This window comes from Schistocerca cancellata, chromosome 3 (genome assembly GCF_023864275.1).
Source record: "Schistocerca cancellata isolate TAMUIC-IGC-003103 chromosome 3, iqSchCanc2.1, whole genome shotgun sequence".
Taxonomy (NCBI): domain Eukaryota; kingdom Metazoa; phylum Arthropoda; class Insecta; order Orthoptera; family Acrididae; genus Schistocerca; species Schistocerca cancellata.
Genome location: NC_064628.1, coordinates 567,793,122 through 567,801,626, shown reverse-complemented (window position 1 = coordinate 567,801,626; position 8,505 = coordinate 567,793,122).

The following is an 8,505-nucleotide window of genomic DNA, read 5'->3' as shown; positions in this document are numbered from 1 at the left end:
ACTGTAGCGCCTAGAACCGCTCGGTCACCCCGGCCGGCTCAGGCAGTGTAGCTTCCTCATCGTGTTGCTGCCGTCCAGCACGGTTAGTAGCTTGTATGATTGGTTGTGGGCGCCATTATCATCTACATTCTTCCGTGGAACTCCCTATTATGCCCTGGTCGGGTGAAGTGGAAATTATCTTGTCGATCCGCTGACTGTTGGTCGGTTGGGTTGTCGTCGGATCGTGAGTGGTTGGCCCGACTGCCTGTCTCACCTAAGCGAGCGTTAGTGTTTGAATTACAGGCCAGCCCTCGAACATATGGGCGCCCTTGCGTGGACTGCCTTATTTTTTAAAATTTGTTCTTGTTGTTGGTACTAGTATGGCCTCTAGCCGGTTTTGTGTTTTAAATTAGATTTGTTTTACTCTTAAGGAATTCAGCCTAGTTTAAAGTACTGTCTCACGTAAACCTTTTGTCATTTAAAAAATTTTTTGAATTATTAAGTCTTCGGCCTTCAGCCGATTTCAATTTAACCTGTTTACCTCAGCCTAACTAATGAACTGTTTTAAGGTAAGGCTTGCCTTTTAAATTTCTGATTATGCTTGCGTTTTAAGTCATTCGCCTTCATCCGTTTTTTTAATTAAAGTGGCTTTAGGATTAAAGCTGTGTGTTTAAAAAAACTTTTTGGGCTCTTGTAATGTTTGATTAAATAATAAAGTTATATGTTCGAGTGTAACTGACAGCCGCTTCTTTATGCCCCTTTCCACAATTTATTCTATCTGTCCTGTCTTGTGGCTTAAGCGGGGTGTTTCAGTTGCGTTGACACCGTGGTCCATAAGCCGTGATGCTACAGTGTGAAGAGAAAAACCAAGTGCTGAACATTGGTGTTTTTCTTCAAAATGATCGATGCAAGCGTAACGAATGCATACTTAATTTGAACGATTTTAGCTACTAAAAAAATAAGACTTCCATAAACAGTTTGGGAAAGTAACTATGGGAGGTGAAGAAGTCAATAAATTCATTGGCAGTACCGGATCCAGGAAGGGCAGATAAACCTCCAGCTCAGAAAAGGAGAAGATACGCATTTTCTATAGAAAAAAGGATAGAAAATGTGAAATTATGTATTATAGGTGCACGAAACCAGCATCTTCGGAACATTCTGCTATTGTCTTTAGACCCTGCGCAAATCTGCAGTAAAATCTATACTTAAAAAATATTTGAAGTGGAATAAGAGTAAACTATATACCCTTAAAAACCGACGAGTATAGATAACTATAAACTCCCTAGCAGTGTCTTTTAGATTGAGGACGTAATTTATATTTCGAAATGTTGACGCTGTATTAGTCATGGTTCTATTATTTGACGATAACGAATTTTTATATTTCTACTAACAGGGGATTGTGAACACTTTTATGAACCTGATGACTGTCAGACGACTGAAGGTAGTTGTATAAATAAAGTATTTTACCAGCAACTCAAAGCGGCAACATGACATTTCTTAAATATATAAGAACTGTGGTGCACCACCTCTTGAAAAATGCGGAAAAAATTGTGTTTTTAAAAGGAATAAAATTATTGTAAAAGTATTTTTAACCTCTAAGGTGGTTCATGCCATAATTAGTCAAGATATTGTCAATTTATTTCAATGTCGCCTCAGAAACCCGGCTGGCAGGTAACATTGTACAGCGTCCCTGATAAACAGATGGCTCACGTTATCCGTTCAGCTGTTGCAGACTTTGGCAGTGGTTGATCACATTAATTTCACATTATTCTGATTGACTCAGGATTACATTAATATTGTGTAAATAGTCTGCGAAGTCATGGTATGCAGCTATAACATACAAACGCCAGTGACATAACATGTCCGTCGTGATCGCTAATGCACAGTATTGTTTACATAATTTAATGCTTCTGTGACGTTTACTGTACTTGAATGTCTAACCTGAGGTTAATTCCATCACCACTTCTCCAGATGTACTGACTGCTGACATCTTTCTTCCAAACGTATGAACGTTAATATGAGTGTGTGACAGATTGTAATCACTGGCAGTCTTCCTCCTAACGCAGTTCTTCATACAGGAAAGGTAGTCCCATTGGTACCACGTATAATGTACTCTGCTACCACGACATAGGATATTCTCCACCTTAATTAATATTTCAAAGTCGTTATCAGGTGGCCGTCTTACAATCACATGTTTAGATCCGCTAGCAGTCACATATTGACGAACAGCGGTATTGTGCTAGCACCTAATTGAGGATGTTCAGACGGCTGTTTCTGTGCAGAATACTCGGGTAGATGTGGAAGGCCGAGTGTGGGTTACTGTGATGGCAGAGACAGCCTACGTATCCCTGTCCAGTAATTCTGCTTATGCCGCATCAGGAGCGCACTGCACTGCTGGAAGAAATAACGGAACGTAACCACAAACATATTGGATATTAATATATAATAATAATAATAATAATAATAATAATAACAGTGATAATGTAACAATGGAAGGAGAAATAATTAACTTCAAATGTGACGCGTTTATTATTGTTATTCTGCCTGGAGCTCTATCTCTATAGGTGCTGCTGCTGCTGGTGCGTCATGTTGATCCTTTCACTAGTGCCTAAGGAGAAAGAATGACGATGCCATAATTGGATTTCTAATAAAAGAGCGTGTAGAAGGTTGGGGAACTTGATTCTTCTATGTATACTCTGCAAATCACATTTAAGCGCCTGGCAGAGGGTTCATCGGACCACCTGTACGATTTCCTATTATTCCAATCACATATGCCGAGCGGAAAGAACGAAAAACAATACTTGTCAGTACGAGTTCTGATTTCCCTTATTTTATCATGGTGATCGTTTTGCTGTGTGTAGTTCGGTGCCAACAAAATATTTTCGCATTCGCAGGAGAAAGTTGGTGATTTGGAATTTTGTGAGAAGATTCCACAGCAACTAAAAACGCCTTTGTTTTAATGATGTCCACCGCAAATCTTGTATCACTGCAGTGACACTCTCTCCCCTATTTCACGATAATACAAAACATGCGGCCCTTCTTTGAACTTTACCGATGTACTCCGTCAATCATGTTTGTTAAGGATCCCACACTGCGCAGCAACATTCTAAAAGAGGACGGACTAGCATACTGTAGGCAGCCTCCTTAGCAGATCTGTTACATTTTCTAAATGTCCTGCCAAGAAAACGCAGTCTCTGGTTGGCCTTCCCCACAACATTTTCTGTATGATCCTTCCAATTTAAGTTGTTCACTTTACGGCCTTGACTGACTTATCGTGTAACCGAAGATTAACGGATTCCTTTTTTTAGCACTCATGTCGATGACATTACACTTCTCATTATTTAGGGTCAATTGTTAGTTTCCGCAGCCTACAGATATCTTTTCTAATTCGTTTTGCAATTTGTTTTGATCTTCTGATGACTTTATAAGTCGATAAACGACAGCATAATCTGCAAACCACCTACGACGGCTGCTCATATTGTCTCCCAAATCGTTTATATACGCAAGGAACATCAGAGGGACTGTAACACTATCTTGGGGAACACCAGAAATCACTTTCGTTTTACTCGATGACTTTCCGTCAATTTCTCTGACAGGAAATAAGAAATCCAATCTCATAACTGAGACTATATTCCATAAGCACGTAATTTCAGTACAAGTCGCTTGTACGGTACAGTATCAAAAGCCTTCCGGAAATCCAGAAATACGGAATAAATTTGAAATCCCTTGTCAATAGCACTCAGCACTTCAAGCGAATAAAGAGCTAGTTGTATTTCACAAGAACGATGTTTTTTTAAATCCATGTTGACTATGTGTCAATAGACCATTTTCTTCGAGGTAATTCGTAATGTTCGAACTCCATATATGTTGCAACATTCTGCCACATATAGACGTTAATGATATGAGCCTGTAATTCAGTGGATTATTCCTACTACTTTTCTTGAATATTGGTGGGGCCTGTGCAACTTCCCAGTCTTTGGGTTTGGATCTTTTGTCGAATGAACGGTTGTATATAATTGTTCAGTATGGAGCTATTGCATCAGCATACTCTGAAAGGAACCTAACTGGTATACAGTCTGTACCAGAAGACTTCCTTTAATTAACTTATTTGAGTTGCTTCACTACTCCGAAGATATTTACTTCTTTGTTACTCATGTTGCCAGCTGTTCTTGATCCGAATTCTGGAATATTTACTTCGCATTCTCTTGTGAAAGCATTTCGGCCGGCTGTGTTTAGTAACTCTGCTGTGGCAGCACTGTCTTCGATAGTACCTCCATTGCTATCGCGCAGAGAAGGCATCGATTGTGTCTTGCCACTAGCATACTTCACTTAAGACCAGAATCTCTCTGGGTTTTGTGCCCGATTTCGTGACAAAGTTACGTTTGGAAAACTATTATAAGCACCTTGCATAGAAGTCCGCGCTAAACTTCTAGCTTCTGTAAAAGATCTCCAATCTTGGGGATTTTCCGTCGGTTTAAATTTGGGATGTTTGTTTCGTTGTTTCTGCAACAGTGTTCTCATATGTTTTGTATACCAAGGAGGATCAGCTACGTCGTTTGCTAGTTAATTTCGTATAAATCTCTTAGTTGCCGCCGATACTATTTCTTTGAATTCAAGCCACATCAGGTCTACACTTATATTGTTAATTTGGAAAGAGTGGAGATTGTCTCCCACGAAGGCGTCAAATGACTTTTTATCAGCTTTTTGGAATACGCATATTTTTCGTTTATTTTTGGAAGATTTGGGATTTACAATATTCAGTCTCGCTACGACAACCCTAGGGTAAGGATTTCCACACCCCAGAGGTGTGGACTCGTCTTAGATCGTTTTCTGGGCTTGTACTGATGCAGTGGATGGCTGACCTTCATATTCCCACCACTTGGAGGTGAGAGCGTGACCTCTTGAAGCATCGGGGTGCGCGGAGTGTGGACGTTCCCCGATGTCTTACCACCATGAGATAAGACCGTTGTCTCTGTTGGTTTTTTGATACCCATCTTTCATTTGGTAATAACGCAACTTTGTATTATTTGCCTCAGTAACCGGTAATAATCTATCGCCTGAGTAGTTATCACGGTTTTCGAATCATATCAACTGTCCTATAGGGAGCGCTGTGACAATTACTTTCGAGAACTTTTGGATGTATAACTCATACTGCAGAGCAATATAAACCGACATTCTTCCTCTATTGTACAATACTCCTTTCTGTGTGTTGTGTCTAAATGGAATGACTAATGGTTAAATTTAAAGTTTACGTGTTGTATATACGAATGTTGCAATCTGTGTATTATTGTCCGGAAACGAAACATTCGTATGACATTGATGGCTGGGAATCCCGACATCGGGAAGTTCGGTCACCGAGTAGCATTTATTCTCAGTTAGCATCACACAGGGGGACTTGTGTAAAAAACTCGGTTCCACTACATGGCAGTCATACATGCTGACTAACACCGTCGTTGCTGACATATCGATTGTCAACGCCGCTGAGAGTCTTTCGACCGGCCAACTGGTCGGAAGGCGCAAGTCTGGTATGAAAATACCTGGTTAAGCCGTGATCAAGCGCGGAGCCGGGGTTTGGGTAACAGCACAAGCCTGCAGAGGGAGACGGCGTGACTAATTTGTGCTGAGCGGCTTGCATGCAAGACACGTGAGGTCATGGGAAAGAGCAGCGATAACTGGAACCGTCAGCCGAGGAGGAAGGAGCTGTTGCCGCCGTAGCCGTGGAATTGCGCCGTAACGCACAGCGACGAAGGAAGGTTGGGACTAGGAGTGGTGGTCGCATCAACCCGAGCTTGACGGCTTTCTGCTGATCCATAACGGGTGAGTGTCAGCCAGGCTTTCTGGTTCCTGCGAAGACATTGTTGTTACGGCCCATTTAGTTACACTGATAAGATAGCCTACGTAATTCAAATGCCCTCCTGAGGCTCGCGTTTTTAAAAACCTAGAGCAAGAGATGCACAGTTGACCTTACTGTTATTATAGTTTAAATTTTGTCCAAGCAAAGTATGATCTCAACTCGGTTTTAAAGCAAAGTGACTTAATGACTGATTTTCCAGTTTCAATATGGTGTGGACAGTCGTTGCGGCCTTCAGTTACTTGAATACTGAATTGTGAATTACTATTTTCCAAATGGATGCGACAGAATTAATTGCAGTTCATGAGCCTGACATTGCAAACAGCGTAAAAATAAGTAAATAAATAAAAATAAAAATAATATTATAAGAAGCTTTGTTACACGATTGCCTTACCAGTGCTCTGGCGTGGCTCACTGATATATTTTACTGAGCATACGCATTCAGCCCTACCACCATGAACCATGGAACTTGCCGTTGGTGGGGAGGCTTGCGTGCCTCAGCGATACTGATGGCCGTACCGTAGGTGCAACCACAACGGAGGGGTATCTGTTGAGAGGCCAGACAAACGTGTGGTTCCTGAAGAGGGGCAGCAGCCTCTTCAGTAGTTGCAGGGACAACAGTCTGGATGTTTGACTGATCTGGCCTTGTAACGGTAACCAAAATGGCCTTGCTGTGCTGGTACTGCGAACGGCTGAAAGCAAGGGGAAACTACAGCCGTAATTTTTCCCGAGGACATGCAGCTTTACTGTATAGCAAAATGATGTTGGCGTCCTCTTGGGTAAAATATTCCGGAGGTAAAATAGTCCCCCATTCGGATCTCCGGGAGCGGACTACTCAGGAGCATGTCGTTATCAGAAGAACGAAAACTGGCGTTCTACGGATCGGAGCGAGGAATGTCAGGTCCCTTAATCGGGCAGGTAGGTTAGAAAACTTAAAAAGGGGAATGGATAGGTTGAAGTTAGATATAGTGGAAATTAGCGAAGTTCGGTGGCAGGAGGAACAAGACTTTTGTTCAGGCGAATACAGGGTTATAAATACAAAATCAAATAGGGGTAATGCAGGAGTAGGTTTAAAAATGAATAAAAAAATAGGAGTGTGGGTAAGCTACTACCAACAGCATAGTGAACGCATTATTGTGGCCAACATAGACACGAAGCCCACGACTACCACAGTAGACAAGTTTATATGCCAACTAGCTCTGCGGATGACGAAGAAATTGAAGAAATGTATGATGAGATAAAAGAAATTATTCAGATAGTGAAGGGAGACGAAAATTTAATAGTCATGGGTGACTGGTATTCGAGAGTAGGAAAAGGTAGAGAAGGAAACATAGTGGGTGAATAAGGATTGGGCGAGAGAAATGAAAGAGGAAGCCGTCTGGTAGAATTTTGCAGAGAGCATAACTTCATCGTAGCTAACACTTGGTTCAAGAATCATAAAATAAGGTTGTATACGTGAAAGGATCCTGAAGATACTAGAAGGTATCAGTTAGATTACACAATGGTAAGACAGAGATTTAGGAACCAGGTTTTAAATTGTAAGACATTTCCAGGGGCAGATTGTGGACTCTGACCACAATCTATTGGTCATGAACAGTAGATTAAAACTGAAGAAACTGCAAAAAGGTGGGAATTTAAGGTGATGGGACCTGGATAAACTGACTGAACCAGAGGTTGTACAGAGTTTCAGGGAGAGCATAAAGGAACAATTGACAGGAATGGGGGAAAGAAATGCAGTAGAAGAAGAATGGGTAGCTCTGAGAGATGAAGTAGTGAAGGCAGCAGAGGATCAAGTAGATAAAAAGATGAGGGCTAGTAGAAATCCTTGGGTAACAGAAGAAATATTGAATATAATTGATGAAAGTAGAAAATATAAAAACGCAGTAAATGAAGCAGGCAAATGGAATACAAACGTCTCAAAAATGAGATCGACAGGAAGTGCAAAATGGCTAAGCAGGCATGGCTAGAGGACAAATATAAGGATGTAGAGGCTTATCTCACTAGGGGTAAGATAGATACTGCCTACAGGAAAATTAAAGAGGCCTTCTGAGAAAAGAGAGCCACTTGTATGAATATAAACAGCTCAGATGGAAACCCAGTTCTAAGCAAAGACGGGAAAGCAGAAAGGTGGAAGGAGTATATAGAGGGTCTATACACGGGCGATGTACTTGAGGACAATATTATGGAAATGGAAGAGGATGTAGATGCAGATGAAATGGGAGATACGATACTACGCGAAGAGTTTGGCTCTGAGCACTATGGGACTTAACATCTGTGGTCATCAGTCCCCTAGAACTTAGAACTACATAAACCTAACTAACCTAAGGACATCACACACATCCATGCCCGAGGCAGGATTCGAACCTGCGACCGGAGCGGTCACGCGGTTGCAGACTGAAGCGCCTTTAACCGCACGGCCACACCGGCCGGCTGTGAAGAGTTTGACAGAGCACTGAAAGACCTGAGCCGAAACAAGGCCCTGGGAGTAGACAACATTCCATTGGGACTACTGGCGGCCTTGGAAGAGCCAATCCTGACAAAACTCTACCATCCGGTGAGCAAGATGTACGAGACACGCGAAATACCCTCAGACTTCAAGAAGATTATAATAATTCCAATCCCAAAGAAACCAGGTGTTGACAGATGTGAAAATACCGAACTATCAGTTTAATAAG